The 12,605-nt window shown below is 39.9% G+C and overlaps 1 protein-coding gene across 2 annotated transcripts in view; it reads right to left on the reverse strand.

Annotated features, from left to right (window-relative positions):
- Positions 1 to 12,605, reverse strand: part of LOC138303682 (lecithin retinol acyltransferase-like) — a 299,328-nt gene that overhangs the window by 24,251 nt on the left and 262,472 nt on the right. The window lies entirely within an intron of this gene.

Here is a 12,605-nt window from a genome sequence, read left to right on the forward strand (position 1 = left end):
TCTTACTTAAACCCACCGGACAAAGAGAAGTCAGCCATTTTTCTTTGATGACATTTTGAAGCCTGATTCAAGAAGCCATCTTGAACGACCCTCCGATGCCTTTTCTCTGTCACAGAGAAAGAGACTTTAAAGAATTCTCACCCTAGAGACTTTAACTTTAATTTTGCCCCGTCTTGCCCATGCAGTAACTTTTGCCCCATTCTCCTTGCTGCCGCAAGGAAACTTGCCTTAACTCTGCCCCCTTTGAAATCTGCCCCATGCTGATCGAACCGGTGCCTGAAGGACGAAGATTTTTCCTTGAATGCTGATTATATTTGGTAAATATGAAAGGATAATTGTATTATGCATTGTGTTTTCCTTTTTAGGTACCAACTGCTTATTTTGATAGGGCCCAAGCTAGAAGTTTTCTAAATTCATGTTAACTAAATTTGTTTTTGCATGAAGCCCCACATGCCAATGCTAATTAGAGGTTAGTTGAGGTATTCATTTGATGCACCATGCTAAATTGAAATCTTGTTATGCTGACCGATGTATGAAATTAGTCAAATTCAATTGCTTACATTAGTGATTTGCATTGCTATAACCAAGTGCATTATAATCCAGATATTGTGTAGATTGCGTTTCTTCAGCCACTATGGACGGCTAGTAATGTTCGTATACGTATATCATTTGATTTTGAGACTCACATATATTGTGTTAGCTTTGTTAATATAGGGAAATAAATTCATTAACTTCTAACAAACTGGTGTGGTTATTCATGACTAAAAGGTCATGGTGCATCAAAATACTGATTGTTATTGATTTCTAATGTGTCGCTTGGTCTATTGATTAAGTATTGGATATTGATTACAATGGTTAGTGATTATTGATTTGAGTGATCCGACTATTTACGGATGAGGAGAGCCCAACTAGGTTAAAAGGTTCACCGACCTCCAGCGTGTCCAAGTACAAGTAATTTATAAGGACTGGACGCGCTATCAGCGGCGTAATCATGAAGCCATCTCGGGCCTCTTTAATCCATATAAAGCCACTCCCTGCCCCTTCAGCCCACTCCAGGACAGAGGTCTTCAAACTCGGGGACGGGCCCCCCTAAGGGGGCCTCAAGTGATCCAAGGGGGGGTGCCAGGCTCTGGCCAAAAGAAACATTATACAGATAACAGGGCTTTCTTTTAAGCAGAAGCATTTCATTGCATTTTTAAAAAGATAACAGTACTTAACTGCAATGTTTAAATAGGTCTATACATATTTAAACATTGGCATCTTTATAAAATAATTGTGAAAAATTCTGAGGGGGGGCCAATGATTTTTATATTTCAGCCAGGGGGCGTGACATTAAAAAGTTTGGAGACCACTGTCTAGCAGCTTTCTATTTTCTCTCTTTGAGACGCTTTTTCATTTTTCCCTTCACCCGTCTTTCCCATATGTGTATTTTGCTTGCAACAAATGCTTGAGGCAGAAGAATAAGCCCCGGCCCTTAAAAATAAGTGCCGGTGCTCAGCACCGGAAACAAAAAACACAAATTAAGCACTGCCTGTTGCCCAATAGAGACAAGTGAACCCTGTGATGGAGAAATCACACTGGTCATTCAAACATGATACCTCTTTTCTTAATCTTTATGAATTCCAACCAATAGCGTGTCATAGCAAGTCATTTTCCACCAGGTTGTACAAACACCATATCCAGCCTTTGCAATTTTATGTCATTTTCCATAACATGGAAATCAACTGTCCCCATCTCATCCCTCAATACTTGAACACCTCTTCAAAATTCAATCTCAGCTGCTGGCTGTATCACATCCTACCAGTGTGCTTGCCCACTCATTTTACGATGGAGTGCCCACATATTCAAATCACTTTCATCCTAAAAATCTACGCCCTTACACCTGTGGGATAAACAACCTCATTGCCTCAGATCTCTCATTAATCACTGCTTTGGCTCATGTAAACTCACACCCTGCCACTCTTAAGTATCCCCAATCTCTTCGATCTCTTTTCACTAAATCACTAAATCCTAACTTGAATTCTTCAAACGGTGTCTCAGTCCGGAAGGAGTGGGACCCATACTTAGGGTCCTCCAATTCCTACTGTTTCAAATATCTCCTCAACACACCTAGCATTTGCTGGTTTGATACGACCTTCCATCCTCATGCACAAATGACCTCCCTGAACCGACCCCCTCAGACGTACAAAACTCCTCAACAGTTGTAGTGGGCTTGGCTTCTGTTCACCTAATGCACCCATCCATATTTTTCTCCCCACTGCTTTGTGATCTGTCTTGCTCTTCGTCACCTTAACACACACTCAATCTGCCCTTCCGGACTCTGACATCCTCACACAATAAGCTTTTGAACCTCACTGTCCTCGCCACTTCTTATACCCTAGATGTCTCAAAGGGCATGACGGAAAACACAGCCCTGAAAAGCCTCTCATCTCCAACCGTGCAACAGTTCTACCAGGTACCTAGTTATTCAGAAGTAATCTACACAGAGGACAGAAGGAGTAGGGCACAGAAAAAGCTATGTAAATCGGACCCACGTTCTTTCCATATTCTTGGTAGATCCACATCTCACTCTCCCTTTTAATGTTTTGGATTGCCTTTCTCATACAAAAACATGGTTACGGACCATGTCACTCTAATGCATATGTGATATGCAGCATCTTGTCTCCATTTACCTTAGATGCATCTCTGTGTACTCCAATTCTGTATCAGAGCATACCTATCATTGGTGCACTAGGTGTAGTGATACCAGGACACAAGGCTGTGAAAGCCCCTTGTACTGATGGGCGTCTTTTGATAGCCATCAAGGAAATAGAAGACTCCTTTTCCAAGGCAAGCCCTTGACACCATTCCTCGATCACTGTTCTGTTTACAGATTTCCCAACAAAAACAGAGTCACCTAACACATCAAGCATACAATCGGCTATTTTTCCTTTGAAGGCGTTTTTTCTTGCCTCTATTAATCTTCTGGGTTCCTAACTTCAGTTGCTGAAGTGCTCATAGGTGGTTTGTCATAGTTCAAGCATCCAGCAGCTGGTGTAAACCATCTGTCATTTCTCTTTTGGTCTCAGGGGCCCACCTTGGCCAGATCTCCGTTTTTTAGGCATCCACCAGGGCTGATGGTTTCCAACGTGCCACCCCTCGGAATAAAACTCGTGTCTATGTCATAAATGGTGTGCAGTATCGCAGGAAGTGTAAGCAAAAGCGCGTCATTTGTGCAGTGATGCAGAAAGCATAAAGCCTGGCTGCAGTAAAAAAAAACGGGAAACAAAATAAGATGCACAATCCAGTGAGTCACATGAGAGGACATGAAGTCAAAACTGTGAGAGTGGGATTGGGCAATATTTAACAATGATACATTTATATTACAATAACTAGGTGCATGCTCAGATTATCACCTAAAAGGGTATTTTTCTATAGCAAGGTAACAGCTCATTGCTATTCAATGCTAGCCAAGATTAAGGACAATCACAAGAAAAGTTCACATGTGAAAGACCACTAATCTAGTATTTGGGCCGTGGTACGTAATCAGGAATGGCACTAGACACACTCATTGATTATGTGAAAGTCAAACTGTCCCTGATTCATAGAGGCCAGGAGGACTCCTATGTTTGTAAAAAAATTCTAACTTTTTTGACTTCGTAAGGAATCTCAAGAATACTCTACATCAGTTGTTAGCACAAAGATAGCTTTTAATTAATATGGGCCTGATTTAGATCTTGGTGAAGGGGTAACTCCGTTGCAAAGGCGACGGATTTCCCATCTGCTGAAATCTAAATACCATAGAAAACAATTATATTTAGATTTCCGCGGACAGGATTTGAGTAAACCCTCCGCCGAGAACTAAATCAGGCCGTATGTGTTTTATAAACATATCATTCATTCAGCTGTAGATTCCCTTGACCACAAGAGTGAGTACAATGAAAACAATGAATTATCACCAAGTGGAAATGTGACCCAGATGTGTATTTGCACATGTATTTTGTTGTTTTCCGACATGAAAAATACTTTACCCATGCAGAAGTCTCTACATTGACACACTCGCTAAATATATCTGTGCCATCCTCATTCCCACTTTGCAATTGTAAATACTCCAGCTCTTCACAATAGTAAATTGCATGCACTCCTACAATAGAAAATTACCTGCACGAGGAATGCAAGTACCCATGAGCGTGCACATAGGGGGTAAACTATTTTCGCAGATTTTTCCAGGATGGCCAAGGAGGCGGTTTGCTTGGATCCCACCACCTCATTATATCCATCACACAAAAGGGATGGACTGTTAGCTTGACAAGCAGGATCAGAACTGATTTTCACCAGATGGCCCTTGACAGATTTGCATGCGCATTACGGCATGCATAGTTTATCCGTGAGTCGTAATGAACGTGAATAAATGCATACTTATGAACATTGCACACATATAAGTGTAACTTGCATGTACTATACCATCCTGATTCATTAATATTTTGCTGTTGTTTATTCTTGTAGCACTCCTGGTTTACGACTTTATTCCGTAAGTAAGGAATACATTTGGCTTATTGTTGGCTTACTCCTTAAACTAAGCTGTAAGCCATCAGAACTCAGGGGTCTAGATATAAAGGGTTAGCTGGTACAGTGGCACTGGGATCGAGATGAGGGAGTGGGGTCCAGCCTGTCCTCTAGTGGCTGCAGTTAAGATTACTGGTTGCCTGTTCTTAATTATTTAAATGCAGAGCCTGCCTGGGGTCTGCCACTGAGTTTAGCGTTTGTGAAGACGAGCGGGTGGATGGTTAGGGAGGAGAAAATAGAGAATAAGGGGAAAGTGGAGGAAAGAGAGGAAACAAATGAAAGAAAAGGATAGAAAGGAGAGAATAAGTGACAGAACGGAAAAGGAGATAAGGATAAGCAAAAGGTTATATGGAAGAGAAAAACCAGGAAGAAGTCTATTAGGAAAAGAGCGAGAGAGAAGATAGTGAAAGAAGCTAGGGCAATATACAGGTATTAGAGAAATGGAGGAGGTGGATAGAACAAGTATAGTAAGGCGATGTTTCGGAAGGGAATGGCAGGACACAAAAAAGAAAGGTACTGTAGAATTGGAGAGAGAAAAGAGAAAACGAAGGAGAGCAGAGAGTTTAAGGGGAATGGGGTGAGATAAAGGGAAGGAGAAAACAAATTAAAGACAGGAAGGAAGAGAGAGGGGAAAAGGTGAAGTGAAGAAGCAGATGAGAGAGGATATAAATAGGAAAGAGTCAGAGAAAAAAAACTTAGAATAAGGAACTTGGAAACCTGTAGCTAAGATGAGTGTAAAGAGTGCAGTGACACACATCTTCCCGAGAAAATGTGGACTGTTGGCCCGTTGTGAGTGGATTGCTAAAGAATGGGCCTGAATTGTTGCTTCGTGTAGTTAAGAAACTTGGAACCAGTTGGCTTGGAGTAGGTGTGCATGTAAGGCTCTTGGCTTGGTCTTGAATTCCAGAAGTAAACCAGGAGTACCTATGTCTTAGTACTTACTGGATTCCAGGAGTAAGCATGGAGTTGTGCAATAGTAAGTCATGCAGCAAAATTTTGTGAATCGGCTTCTTCGTAGTGCCCTTCCGGGATATTACATTAGCCACTTACTGCAATGTCTCCATACTGAATTGGCCGCAAACAGCAAAGAGACTAATTCACAAAGGCATTTATGAGTAGGAGAAGTAGTACTCCACATACAAGTCTTTATCAATTGACCCGAAATGTCCAACTCCCTATTAGTAAACATTCAAAGAAGGTGCATTTATTTCTTCTTGTACTAATTGTATATCAATAGTCCTTGAATATTCCCAAAGTGGATGTTTGAGGCCAGTTCACAAAGGCATTTATGCATAGGCAAAGTGGTACTTTAATAGCACCATCTTTGTGAATGTCTCTATAATTTCTAGATACTTCAATAATAGAAGACTTCCACTGAGTTCAATGATACTTGTCTTAATAACCTCGGTAGAATGATGGACTACATCTGCCCGTTACAATTCAGCTGTGTGCCCTGCAAGTTACACATGGATATCTGCAACTGGCAGGAAGTGACACAGACCCCTGCAGCACCGGAGACACATCTTTTTTTAGTTGAACGCCTTCGCCCAAGACCTCTGTATATTTGTGAAGGCGGCCTGACTGAGTGCTCAGTGACAGGATGTGAGGGCAGTTATAGCGTGGGGGGGCGGTGGTTAGCATATAGTTAAGGTCCCCTGCTAAATCTTACTAGGTGCCTTTATTTTGGGGTACCTAAATGACAGCAGGTGCTCAACCTACTAGGTTATTGTAAAGTGCAAACCTTGATATTAAAGGTTTTCATTAGAAAATATGTGCACATCATGACTCTGTGTATCAGCAGAGACAAGCTTTTTGATTCTCATCCTAGTTGCTTCTTCATGCCTTTGTTTACCATCAATGTGAGCAAGATATCCAGTAGGTTCTGCTATCTCTGGCAAAGTGCTGTCTCTGCTTCGCTTCTGGCCAGGTCCACTCATCCTTTCATTATTTTGAGATGGTTCATATCAATTAAACTGGCCCATTTTAACATACCTATTCATAGCTGTATGCCCAGTGGGCCAATTATTTCACATAACTCATTGTGGTGATTTCTGTTATTTTTTTACTGGAAGTTTCTCTTACCATTGTGTTTTCAGTTTTACTATGAAGTTGTTGCATGGTGGGCATGAGGTGCCTCCTGCTTTGTTCCACCTTGCACTACCCTTGCAGTGTTCTATTGATTTAACTTGCTCTGTTGGTATTCGAATTAGCTTTGGTCAGTTACCTCCTCTTACCTGTTGGGAATGCACGCACTAGCTGTGGGGGACTTATAGAAAAAAAAAAATTTTTATGGACCGAGCTTCGTTGTCACAGTGCCTTCTTCATTGGGGTGATGATTGCTGGTCCCCAACAGTGGTCTACGCCATCACCGGAATGTTCAATGTAATAGTCATCTTTTTCACCGTTCTGGGCTATCCTATTATGCAGCCTCTTTGTTAAGTCTGTCAATGCACTGCTTCAACCGCTATCATCTTCACGGTTTCCACCACATACACCTGAACTCCTGGTCTTGACAGTAATCTCAAGCCAAAATGTTCTTCCGTCAGACTCACTGTGAGGTAAGCTGCTCTGGGCCCCTTCTTTATTGTAATGCTGTGCTGCGTGCTCTGCTGTTGCAGCATCTGTGGACCATGAGCCACCATGCGCCTACGTTAAAAAAAAAATGAGTTAGCTGCTAATGAAAATTTAGAGCATTCGCGCACGTCAACAATGTGTTGCCATTTTGCTTTAATTTGAAAAGCTTATTTTCGAGTGCTTTCTACTGTAATATTTCCTGCATGTAATCAGAGATGCTTTCATAAAACGTATCTCTTGTTTTTCAAATGCTTACTCCTCAAGGTACTGCTCAACCTTTGAACTATTATATTTCAATTTATTTTGTGCGTGTTTTACGAGGTTATACTACACGTTGCCTTGCATAGACATTTTTTGAGGCTATCCTACTTTTTAGTGTCATTACGGTATTTTTATATAATCTTTATTATAATGCTGCACTCCACCACCTCCATTATTCCAGAATCCAGGTGATGTTCCCATTAATTGTAGTAAGTGGTTGGGCTTATTTAACAATTTCATGGTAGCTACTGATGGCAAGAAAGAAAGGGTTATTACTTAATTTCATAGGCACATAAGCATAAGGAATATATGATCACCCTCCACAACTTCCCGCACCTCAATAAGTAGAAGATTATGATGAATATAAGGAGACATTGGACAGGCTTAAGATACACTTTAGGGTGGAGAAACTTGTCATCATGAAGCGATTTCATTTTCATTCAAGACGTCAGATGGGCATGGAACACATAAAGAATTTTGTAGAAGATTTGAGAGTGTTAGCTGAAAAGTGTGACTTTGGAGCCATTACAGAGCAGTATATACGTGATCAAGTTATCATGCACTGTTTCAATAAAAACATACAGGAACAACTTCTCAGGCACAAGAACCCTTCACTTAGTGAAGTTATTGAGGTTGCAAAAGGGATTGAGAGATCTGTTAGATTGTGCAAATTATTGAATGACGAAAAGAAAAGTCATGCTGAAGCTGTGCTGATTTGTAACTCCAACAAAAACTATTTTGTAAGGAACAAGAATTACTCTAATAGCAGTATAGGAAAATGGTCTAAGTGTGGCTCCAATGTGCATTCAAGTACATCTACATGCCCAGCTATCAATAAAGACTGTTTCAAATGTGGCAAAGCAGGCCATTTTTCTAATGTATGCAGATCACAAAGTGTTGTTCATGTTATTCAGGAGAATGTCACTGAATCTTATTCTGAAGAAGTAAGGAAGGATAGCAAAGTGCTGATGGTTAGACGAGAAGAGACCTACTCTGTGATTCATGAAGAACCGTGTAAAACTCAATTGTGTGAGATTGCCATTGATGGGATTAAGACAAATACGCTTGTTGACTCTGGCTCATCTTTTTCTTTAGTATGTCACACATTTTTAAACAAATGGTGGATTCATAGACAATTACAAGACAATGACATCAAGGTCTTTTGTTATGGCAATTCGATTATAAACATTTTAGGTTATTCTGTAGCTAACATATCCTTTGAGTCTCGCACAATTTTGGAAAAGATCTATGTAGCTGAAAATGGCCAGCACATTCTTGGGTGGAGACACCAGAGAAACTTAGGCTTACTCTTGGATCCCACTGCGGAATTGCCTGTCTATTGCCTGACAATTCATCAAGGTATAGAAATAATTATTAATCAGTTTCAAGATGTTAAAGATCTGGGGTGTTACATACAGAATCACACTCAAATCTAATGCATTCCCTGTCAAACACAAGTTATGGGATGTTCCTTCAAGTGCCAGAAAAAAACATAGTAAATTGCTTAAACAATTACAAGATGATGGGGTCATAGAAGAAGTTGATGCCTGGGTGGGTTTCTCCCATTGTTCTTGTAAACAAAATCTAACACTGTACGGTTATATGTGGACTTAAGGTCCCTCAACAAACAGATTGGGGCGGATTGTCATATGCTTCCAAAGATCCAAGAGTAACTTGCTCAGATTCATGGAGCCAAGTTTTTCACCACTCTTGACCTCAAGTCTGCCTACCATCAGATAGAACTGGAACCAGATTGTAAACACTTATCCACTTTCATTACCCCTGATGGAGCTTTTAGATATATAAGGATGTCATTTGGATTGGCATCAGCTGTGTCCATGTTCCAGAAGCTTATGTTCTCTTTGGAGATAGAGGGTGACATCGCATTCCAGTTTTACAAATCTTACATGACAGGGGCATGACTCTTCAAATGGAAAAATTTAAATTTCTAACACAAGAAGTTATTTGGGCCATATAATTTTTGGTAAGGGTAAAGAGTGGAATCTTCTTGAATCCATTGAGTCTATGCCCGCCCCTAAAGGTGAGGCTCGATTAAGATCATTCTTGTGACTTTGTGAATTCAAATATTGCTGCACCCCTCAGTATTCTATTTAAGAAGGGTGAACAACATGATGCATTTGTGAAGATTAAAACATCCATTATCAATGCTACTCCATTATCTCCTTTTAATTCTAATGAACAGTGTGTATTGAATTAAGATGCCAGTTTGGATGGTTTGGGTGCCATATTGAGCCAGAAATATAATGTGACTGTAAAAATCATTGCATTTGCATCTAGACCGTTTTCGGTAGCTGGAAACAAGTCCTCCACCATTGAACGTGAGGCCTCAGCCTCTGCATGGGGTGTGGAACATTTCTAAATGTATTTGTGGGGAAAACATTTCATTGTTAAGACCAATCACAAACCCCTTTTGGCATTACTGAATTGTAATGGAACTGGGAAGGCTACCGCTTGTCTAGTTAGAATCCTATCTAAAATGTATGAATACAACTTTACTGATAACTACATTCCAGGATCATGTAACGTAGTTGCTGATCGCTTATCTCGATTGCCTGAAGTGTGCTATGTGCAGATACCTGATTTTGTGGGGGAGTGTGTGGTTGCATGACTGGACTGATTGATTATCCAAAGACGGTTGGGTAGAAACTTCTTAACTAGACAAGGAATTGCTGCAAGCAATGGAATTTACAAAAAAAGGTTGGCCAATGGAGAAACAGTTAACTTCTGAGATGCAAGTTTTTGGGAAGGTTAGGGACGTTTTGTCCATTGGAAAAGACATTGTTATGAAAGATAACTGTGCCATGCCTCCCAAAAAACGTAGGTATACCATATTAGAACTGTGTCATGAAGGACATTTTGGTGAAACTGCCACTAAAGAAAGAGTTTCAGAAATTTTCTGGTGGCTGTATATGGATTTTCAAATTTCTACTTTTATTAAACAACGTTCCATATTTGCCTATGGTGACAAGTCTTTAGTTACTTCCAGGGTTGAGTACAGTGTATCAGAATTTCCTGTTAGGCCTTGGCAAAAATTGCCCACACATCTTCTGGGGCCGTGTGAGAATATTTTATCTGGTAAATTATATATGATTGTGCTTATTGATTATGTTTCTAAATGGGTAGAGATCAAGTGGAATTTTCAAACTTCAACCAAAGCTGTTACATATTTTATGAAAGAGTGTTTTCATAAAGAAGGCTTACCAGACGTCATTGTTTCGGACAATGGGGTACAATTTACCTCTCAAGATTATGAATATTTTTTTACAGACAAGGGGTATTAAACATCTGATAACTGCTTTGTATTTTCCACATATGAACGGTCTAGAAGAGAGATTCAATCTTGTTGTAGTGGAATTCATTCAAGCAGCTCTGGCAAGTAAAGCTGATGTGAAAAATGTTGTGGCTGAAAAAATCTCTCTTTTTTCTATCACAGGTATGCCCCCCTTTGGAGTTATTAAAGGGAAAAATGCCATAGGTTACATTTTTGCCTTCTTGGATTAAAGAAAGTTTACCTCTCGTAAATCTTAAAACCATGTATGATAAGGCTCGTAAAAAATGTCCTTGCTTAACAAACTTCTAAAACCTTTTGCCACTCTACTAAACCAAATGCTATTAAGTCCAATGAAAGTCCAATGCTGACAAGGTATTGAATACTGTAGGTTTATCTGTAGGTGATTTTGTAAAAATCATATTGGCTTTTCATTTTAAAAAGGGAGAATCTACGTTTTCTATTAAGATGTACAAAATTGTTGTAAAGTGAAAAATGTCTGCCAAGCTTAATAACAATTCTTGGTGGAGTTTAAATAGGTTAGCGAAAATTTGTAAAGAAGTTTAGATAAGGTGTCTTCTCAAGGATCAAAAGATAAATATAATGTGGAATTTTGTCCTGGGTCCTTCTCACATTTTTCTACTTTTTCAGCTGATATTCCGATATTTCAGTTATCCTCCAGTTATGGTGACTCCTCAAAACAAAATTCTGCATCTGAAAATCAAACTGTCTCTGAATCCATTGATGATTGTGCTGATAAATTTGGAACCCCATGTTTGGATGTATCAAGTGAGGATGCCAGCGGTCTCATTACTGAATACATTAGTCAGCTTTGTTTGGAGAAAGTTACTGATTCAGACCAGCCTAAAAGAGAGAAATGTGTGCCAAAAAAATTGATGACTTTCTTATCTTTCAATATAATTCTGTTGTTTTTGTTTGAAGAAAGTTGTTGTTAATTTAGAATGGCTGAATGTAGATATTTGCATGCCTAAGCAATTGATTGTTTTCTTAGATCTTAAAATAAATTCTGCTGTGGCTCTCGTGTTATTTTTCTCTTTTGTTTATGTTATAAGGGGAGGAGGTGTGTGGTGATTTCTGTTCATGTTCTGAGGTTCATGTTTTACTATAAATTTCTCTTACCACTGTGTTTTCTGTTTTACTATGAATTTGTCACGTGGTGGGTGCGAAGGGACTCCTGCTTTTTTCCACCTTACACTACCATTTAAGTGTTCTCTTGTTTTCGGTTCCTCAGTTGGTATTCGAATTAGCTATGGTCAGTTGCTGCCTCTTACCTGTTGTGGATGCATGCTCTGGCTGTTGGGGCCTTTTTGAAGAAAATAAATGTGTATGTGATGAGCTCTGTTGTCTCCGTGCCTTCTTCACTCGTCTTTTTTGGTATTTATTAAAATACAACCCCAGCCTCCGCACGAAAATCTACAAAGATGCAATCTTCCCAAGCGTGCCTGCATTTACACAATTTAGAACGTTGTTTTTTTCCCTGGATTAAAGCGGTTTAGGACTCGCTTGATCCAGGAAACAAGGGCCCCATTTATTAGGTCTTTTTTTCTGCTTTAAAACAGTAGCCAGAAAATACAGTTTTAAGACGTCTTAATTCGGTGCTGCTAGTCTTAAAACTGTCTAACGCCAGGATAGGGTTTAAGACAAGGAAAAACTTTAACAAACTGAAAAACACATGGCAACATTGGTGAAGCGGTGTCACTTAAAAAAGTAGAAAAGCTTAATTGCTCCTTGACTTCTCCTGTGTCTCTTTTTTTTTTTTAATGCAGCTTTTCCCCGGCCTGGTCAATGGCCTGGCACATTTATTACTTGATGGGGATAGGCCCTGGAGGTGAGGCTTCTGGTATCCTTCAGCGTGTGCGTGTCATTCGGAAAGATCTGTCCCCCATTGTGGACCCAAGTAGCCGCCATTATTAGG

The sequence above is a fragment of the Pleurodeles waltl genome, chromosome 1_2, assembly GCF_031143425.1.
Source record: "Pleurodeles waltl isolate 20211129_DDA chromosome 1_2, aPleWal1.hap1.20221129, whole genome shotgun sequence".
Classification (NCBI taxonomy): domain Eukaryota; kingdom Metazoa; phylum Chordata; class Amphibia; order Caudata; family Salamandridae; genus Pleurodeles; species Pleurodeles waltl.